This window comes from Schistocerca cancellata, chromosome 5 (assembly GCF_023864275.1).
Source record: "Schistocerca cancellata isolate TAMUIC-IGC-003103 chromosome 5, iqSchCanc2.1, whole genome shotgun sequence".
Lineage (NCBI taxonomy): Eukaryota > Metazoa > Arthropoda > Insecta > Orthoptera > Acrididae > Schistocerca > Schistocerca cancellata.
In genome coordinates, this window is record NC_064630.1 from 159,870,431 (window position 1) to 159,878,819 (window position 8,389).

Sequence of the window (8,389 nt, forward strand, 5' to 3'; positions counted from 1 at the left end):
TAAGAAGACTTGGCCCCTGTTCACACAACTCGTGTCTTCCAGGACAGGTACAGTGAGCACGAGGATGAACTGTCGCATCTCTCCCTGACGACCACTGTCGTCAGTTCTCAGTATTAATGAGCCGTTATGGTCTAGTTTGGAGACAAAGGCGCGTGATTGCTATCCACCTCCTTCATCGTTGTCTGAACATGGCATTATTTTGAAGGAGGATTGGTGTAAAATTCCCTTCAAAACCATACAGGACTTATGCGAGTGCAGGCTTTCTCGATAAATTTCATACATGAAGTCTTCACGGGTTGTCAGTCGAGTAGCATCGTCGTCTCGTAGCAACGTTTCGACGGAATGCGTCTCCATCATCTTCGCCTGAAGATGCTACTCGGCTGACAACCTGTGAAGACTTCATATACATACAGGACTTGTAATTATCCATACCGAGACGGCTGGAAGCTGTTTTGAATGCCAATGGTTTTTCTACACTGTAATGTCTTGCGTTTTTGGTGTTGCGTTTTTTTTGTTCACCACTGTATTTGGGAAGCCAACAGCCTTGCCGCGGTGGTAACACCGGTTCTCGTCAGTTCACCGAAGTTAAGCGCTGTCGGGCTGAGCTAGCACTATGATGGGTGACCACCGGTCTGCCGAGCGCTGTTGGCAAGCGGGGTGCACTCAGCCCTTGTGAGGCAAACTGAGGAGCTACTTGATTGAGAAGTAGGGGCTCCGGTCTCGTAAACTGGCACACGGCCGGGAGAGCGGTGTGCTGACCACATGCGCCTCCATATCCGCATCCAGTGACGTCTGTAGTCTGAGGATGAAACGGCGGTCGATCGGTACCGTTGGCGGGGGGAGTTTAATTTAGTTTTTGTATATGCGAAGAAAGTCTACATCTACATCTACATACATACTCTGCTATCCACCATACGGTGGGTGGTGGAGGGTACCTCGTACCATAACTAGCATCTTCTCTCCCTGTTCCACTTCCAAACAGAACGAGGGAAAAATGACTGCCTATATGCCTCTGTACGAGCCCTAATCTCTCTTATCTTATTTTTGTAGTCTTGCCGCGAAATATAAGTTGGCGGCAGTAAAATTGTACCGCAGTCAGCCTCAAATTCTGGTTCTCTAAATTTCCTCAGTAGCGATTCACGAAAAGAACGCCTCCTTTCCTCTAGAGACTCCCTGAAGCATTTCCGTAACTCTCGCGTGATGATCAAACCTACCCGTAACAAATCTATAAGCCCGCCTCTGAATTGCTTCTATGTCCTCCCTCAATCCGACATGATAGGAATCCCAAACGCTCGAGCAGTACTCAAGAATAGGTCCTATTAGTGTTTTATAAGCGGTCTCCTTTACAGATGATCCACATCTTCCCAAAATTCTACCAATGAACCGAAGACGACTAACCGCCTTCCCCACAACTGCCATTACATGCTTGTCGCACTTCATATCGCTCTGCAATGTTACGCCCAAATATTTAATCGATGTGACTGTGTCAAGCGCTACACTACTAATGGAGTATTCAAACATTGCGGGATTCATCTGCATTAATTTAAATTTATCTATATTTGGAGTTAGCTGCCATTATTTACAGTAATCACAAATACTGTCCAAGTCATCTTGTATCCTCCTACAGTCACTCAACGACGACACCTTCCCGTAAACCACAGCATCATCAGCAAACAGGCGCACATTGCTATCCACCCTATCCAAAAGATCATTTATGTAGATATAAAACAACAGCGGACCTACCACACTTCCCTGGGGCAGTCTGTACTGTCGTATATTTTGTGGTCGTCACGGTCATTCTACTGTGCTGAACGCCATTCGGAAATCTCGGTAGACGGAACCTTATATACTCGTATTCACTGCATCTGTTGCTTGCAACAAGTCATGTATGAATAAAGTAGTTTGCATGAATACGCGCTGATTCTTTGTAAGACTGTAAAATCAGAAGTAATGGGCAGTAAGTTTGATTCGGGGATTTTTTTCGTTCCGGATAAGTGTGAAGAGCAGGTACATCAGTGTTTCCGTAGTGATAGGTTCCTTAATTTCAGCCCACTTTGCCCTCCAAGCCGCTGAAATGAGGCGGAACTCGTGATGTGGCCACAACGCAGTCCGCCCCCCTCCTCTGAGGTGGCTGCGGAGACGGGCGAGCGGGCGTTGAAAAAATAGCGGCGGCGGTAATTGAAACCGGTGCGAACTCTATCGGAGGTCCGCGAGAAGCCGATAAATAACGCCCCGGACCGGGCCGGGCCGCACTTTCATTTGAGCAAGTGAAAACCTCCCGAGGCACACAGCCGGCCGGCCACGGCGCGGCCTGGCCCCACTCCTCGGATTGAACAGCTGATGGATTGCTCCGTGGAGGTCAATGACTCCCGCCATTTCTCTTGCGCTGTCTCCAGCACCGCTGCAGCCCCTGGGGAGAGGGCAGCGCGCCGGGGGCCGGACTTCCGCTGCCTTCTGGGGGCCACGGATGCTGCCGTCGGGGCTTCCCAAAGAGCGCGCTTTCTTCGTGTGGTGCATCTGGCCAAACACGCAGCGTCGTCTTGCGAGTGACGAGGCAGGTGCACGTCAAGCAGTACACGGAATCAGAACGGACTAAATATTAACAATGGGTATCCGATGGAACGGCAAAGTATTCTCACTTCAAAATAAACTGAAGTCCTGCTTAACGCCTTCGAGCGCTCGTTGTCGGTCAAGGCGCACTCGACAGACGCCATATTGCCCACCTAATCGTATTGCTCTTTCAGCTTGATCGAATGTTAACTACAGTTGGGTGGGGGTAGAGAAGAACTGTATTTTGATATTCATACATTGAAAAGTCACTTAATATCAAGTCCGTTGCACGGGAACCAATCACAACAAATTGATCATTAATTACGAATGGATAGATTATGTCAGCACACTCATACGGGGACTTTCCGGACGTCGCGATCCGACGCATTTGAGAAAGAGAGGAAGAATTGACTTTAAGGCCTCGTTCACAGTGGCATCAATAGAGGGAGAACAAGCTCAGATTGGAGAAGGACATAGGCCGTGCCCTTTCAGAGGAACCATCCCGCCATTTGCCTTAATCGATTTAAGACAATCACGGAAAAAGTAATTCTGGATGCCCAGACTGGGCTTTGAACCGCCGCTCTCTCGAAGACGAGTCCGATGTCTTACCTCAACGCCACCTGGCTCGGTTCTGAGCCTGCGAGTTTGGAATGAACAACGTAAATACGAAATCATAGGAACCCTGAAACGTGTGTGAAGTTCATACGAGGCAGTGTTCACTGCAGATTCACGAGCGCCTTTTAGCGCCAGATGGCTAAAATGAAGCAAGAAATCAATCAACGCTAGCAAAATATATATCAAACACAACTTGAGGATTCAGAATCCTCAGGCGGGACTATCTGCAGAGTGGGCTGCATTCAAACGCTTCAGTTCGAGCATTGTTCATCATAAATTTGTGGATTAAGATTGAACAGAAGAAATCTTTGAAGAGTTGCGTACTGTCAGTAGGTTTGTTTAGACAGATCGAGAAAGGCGTTGAAATGTATGATAACGTGTCTTGGAAGGTATCATCGGAAATGGTTTTCCAACCTAATGAAGGATCTTTATGGCAGTGTACAATTCAGTTCAGTTCCATGTGTACAAATAGCGTATGCAAATGTTAGAGCTAATTGTATAGCACACGAAACGGAAGGCAAGGTTTCAGCGCATCATAAGGCAATGGGAAAACCACAGGAACAAATGTACCCATTACTGTGCACAGACCCGGACGTAGGGACTACAAATGGGGAGGTAGATGATGACTTGTTATTGCCGATGTTATGACCTACGTTGCTGTTTCCGACTCACGGTGACTCTACGAACGAATTAAGTGTGCTTCTCAACCGGTAAATTTGTTTGTATAGCTTCAAGCTGGTCGCGTCCTTTATCTTTGCGTAGTACTTGAAATGTCTTTTTCTTTATTGGAGCGTCCTCTTTCAGAATACATTCCTAATATTGAAATATTCGTTCAGCATTCTTTGACTTTGGCGGTTTAATGTTGGTTAGTAGCACACGGTTACTTGTTTTCCTTGTTTACGTCGCACTTCCGTAAAACCATTTTTCCAAGCTCATTTTATGTCCCTCTTTGATGACTGCATGCACTGATCGTGTTGTTCTGCATTTTTTAAAACATGGTTGTTGACTTCTTACGTGATTCCCTTATGTTTGTCAACATACCGTTGAAGTCAAGTGATTGGTAGCCAGCTATGTTGTTGTTCGGCTGAGGATAACTTAGTCTCTAATCAGCAAGTACGACACACTGATTGAGCTACCAAAACACGCTCAAGACAGGGAATATTGCATCATACCTCGCGAGTACGTGAGCGAGTGAACTGGAAGCTAGTATAGTAGTTCCATTTTTCATATAAATGATACTATGCTTCGGAGCTCTTCCGAAACATTAATTAGTTCTGTCCGCCGACTGGCATCCTATTTGAATCACTACTTGAACAATAGCTTAAACATTTCTGATAAAGTTGTTTTCTTATCATGATTTAAATGTGCTCTAGTGTCTCAATGCAAGTGAAAATCGCAGGTGCAAAGTACAGTTACAGATATTCTACAGTGCGTTTTCAAGTGAAGCCTGTAATTTTATTTTCCACATTTTTGGCAATCATTTTCAAACCCCGCATATTCGCTATTGTAATATTCCCTGCCCGTTATCGATTAGGAAATGAGGTTATAAATATTTCAAAGCAGTATTCATTTTCACGGGACACTTATTAGAAGCTGCTTGTTTCGAAGACGTGATCTTCCATCTTTATGTGTCAGTTGGATGCAGAATTTAGTTACTGTCCACATTGCTTTCATGTCTTCTACCCTATCACCTATGCTTCGACGCTCACGACATATGCTTTGGTACAATGAAGATACTGCGTGTGGTTTAGAATGCGGTGACTGTTACTCCGCACTAGAAAAGAGTAGGGAAACACACGTTTCATTGGGTAATTACGTCTCGTAGACATAGAGATCCTCGTTTATACAGAATTTATTGCGTTAATATCTAAGGACGAACTCAGTTCTGAGGGAAATATAAGGGGCGTTCAATAAGTAATGCAACACATTTTTCCGCCCTTTTTTGGTTGAAAAAAAATGCAGAATTTGTTGTGGGACATCGTGGGATGTTCTCGCTTGAGCCCCTATAGTGTCACGAAGCCTTCAAAATGGCGTCTGTAACGGAGTTGCGTTCCAAGCATAGAGCTGTCACTGAGTTTATTTTGACGCGAAAAAGAGCATTGCAGATATTCATAGACGCTTGCAGAATCTGTACGAAGTCCTGGCAGCGAGCAAAAGCACGGCAAGTCTTTGTCGATGCGCATGTCATTATCGCAACTTCATACGACTGTTCTTCCTCGTACACCCTACTGCCCGGATCTCGCAGTTTCCGACCTCCATCTGTTTGGCCCAGTGAAGGATGCACTCCCCGGGAAGCAGTGGGGTTGGCTTCGATGTCGACCAGTGCTGTGGGGCAAACAAGCCCGTCCAGTAGGTTGGCGTAAGCCTGTCACATTTGACGGAGATTATCTGGAAAAATTGGGTTTTGGAGCCAAAAGAGTGGGGAATAATGTGGAGTATTGGAATCCTGAATGAAAACAACCTGATTTAAGGAAAGAAGTAGCTCCGATTCCAGGGATAATGTATCAGAGTTTTTCGTCTGCACTGAATTATTGTAGATCTCCATATTTCCATCCCGTAATCCTTTTTTATCGTAATGTTTGTGTTTCTTATACGCAAACAATGTCATCATCAAAAGTCTTCAGGTTAAAGACATTTTATTTTCGGCTGTTTAGAAAAAGGTAAACGTTTGGTTTCAGAAAGTCTGCTTCATTAAGGCCGCGCAGTTGCATCGGCACCGAGGCGTCGCGTGTGCATTTGCCTCACAAACACGGATGCGCGTTTCTTCTCTAATTAGCAAGCGCACTATTTATCACACGTCAACACACTCATTAGACTTTAAATCGTGGTCGCCGAATTCCCAGCGCGTAAATTAGTCAGGCTACGCGCTCGCCGCGGCTGTTTGCCTAAGCCAGCGCTATTAATATTTTGATAGCTTTATCCTGAGGGCGGCCGGTGGCAGGTTTGAATTTGTGGCGTCATTTACCTGTCAGGCCTCGACTAGCGCGCCTGTCACGCGCTTGTCCCCGCCGGATGAATTACCACCACCTGAAACGGTATTGCGTTTATTAGTCATTTAACAGGGCGTAATTTCGGCCAGCGGCCGGGTTCCGTTTTGCAGTGGAAATGGACTCATCGCTGCATCGTCCCTGCTGCGATGCACTACGCCCCTGCCCTGCTGCGCTGCTTCAGCCGGCACGCGTAAGCGGCCACTTGTCCTGCGAAAGCTAGCGTCCTTTGCGGTCCTTAAGCTGCATAAATACCAACGGTTAAGCTGCAGCATTGTGCAGTGGAGCTCACAAGGGAAAAATGAGAAAAAAGAAAGTTGCCTCAGTTCTTGCGATACGTATTAATGGGCACCACGACTCTCAGAAAAGGCGAACCGTAGCACAAGGGCGACGGTATATTCTTGGAAGTCTACCTGTGGCGTTCTTTTAGGCATTTCCTACTAACAGAATATCACACTAGTATTTCGTGACGCGCCCTCGTGTCTTTAATCTTAAGAATCGCAAAGCACTTGAATTTGATGTGATTTGGTACTACGAACGAGAATTGTTCCCCTGGAGATGTGGATGTTTTCTCTTGAAGTCGGTGCTCCAGGCTAAGTGAAAAACGTTTTTGTCCTTTTCTCACGATTTTGATAACATCGACTATTCCATTTTTTCCTGACGTGATTCCAATAGCGAAAGCTTTTACACCCACTACTGAAAACTTTATGGTGGTTAAAATAAATGAAATTGTTTAAAGTGGGCGTACAAGACGACTAAATGTCGTTCACACTACTTCCGCGTTATGTAATTCTTAAACCAAAATAAAACAGAAAACCGTAACGTTCCAAATCCATAGCAAATACGTGTTTGGACTAATTGTTAATGTATCCTCTAACGACTGCTAAACAGTCCTCTTCCTTAAATATTCACTATTTCCTTGATTCCCAACAAATTGTGAGTCATCACAAAGCCGAAGGAACCGGCTATCTAGTCATTAGTGTACCCGAGAAGAATTCATCAGTGTACTGGACTGTTTTCGAGAGGAAGATACTGACACTTTCAATTCATAATTGTCAAAGTTGTTAATATCATTCGAGGCCCATGAGTATAGTCTTATTTATACCGTAACGGCCTGCTTCTGTTGCACTTGCCGTAGTCGTAACTGTCGGAAACTCATTTTCGATCTTTGAATGAAAAATATGGCTTTTGGCGTCTATGTGAGTCGGAGTACTTAATTCCTCAAAGAAGGGCTATCCTTTTCTTCGTCTGATTTGACAAGATAAATGCTCACTCGCTTCTGTAAAGAACACCCGGAGAAAAGTCGCACGGTTAGTAGCAGTACGCCGGAGCGAAGGAATGCACACTGCATAAATTTTTGGGCAAATATTTCAGAATATTCCGGAAATATTAGGAACTTTCAATGCGTTTCCGGAGCCGTGTTCTGTCTCGTACCTTCTTCACCAGCAGACTTCGAATTGAAACCGTACAAAACAAGTGTGAAACCGTGCAAAACAAGTGTAAAAGATGCAAATAAACGGGAATGAATAATTACTTCTGTAGAAACCAACAATTTTTTAAATATTATTGTTGCTAAAGTGCAAATGCTAATAGCTTCACTAAATTTCTTGTTATGATAATGTTTAGAGATACCTTCTTGTAGCAACGGTGTGGTCATATAATACATATTGACGAACAACCATAATCTACGCGCACGCTTTGCCTTACGAGGGAAAAGCGAGCATTAATCCGAGAGAGACATGTGTCAAGGCTGTTTTTCCATGACGTCAGTCACAAGCCGCGTGACTTTGGATATCTAGTCACTGCCGTTGGCCGTTGTGTCTTAGCTGTTGTCCGGCCGAACACTATATACTCATCTGAACGTGTACGGCGAGTTACGGAAATTATTCTTCTCGCTTCTGTTTTTGAATTCTAGATGAAAGTAAAGGGATGCCAGTAGACGCGCTACTTTCGCCACGAACAGTGCTTATCTAATTCAATAATTTAAATGTGCTGCGCGTATTTTCGGGTGTCACTTACTCGTCCCATACAAACGCGCAAAAATATGTAATTATTTCAGTAGAAAAGCGAATAACTTCTCAGATCAACCTAACGTTCCTTACGCATTTGACTCTTTAAACGGGTATTTAATCATTATAAAAATAAACAGTAGGAAACAGGGTAGTAAATTAGAATTACAGACTACTGCATTTTCTAAATTTTTCATTGGGAATTTATAACTTTAAAAATTCAAAACA

At 44.6% G+C, this 8,389-nt stretch overlaps 1 pseudogene; it reads left to right on the forward strand.

Annotated features, from left to right (window-relative positions):
* Positions 1-534: 534 nt before the first annotated feature.
* LOC126189390 (5S ribosomal RNA) lies at positions 535-651 on the forward strand (annotated as a pseudogene).
* Positions 652-8,389: the final 7,738 nt, after the last annotated feature.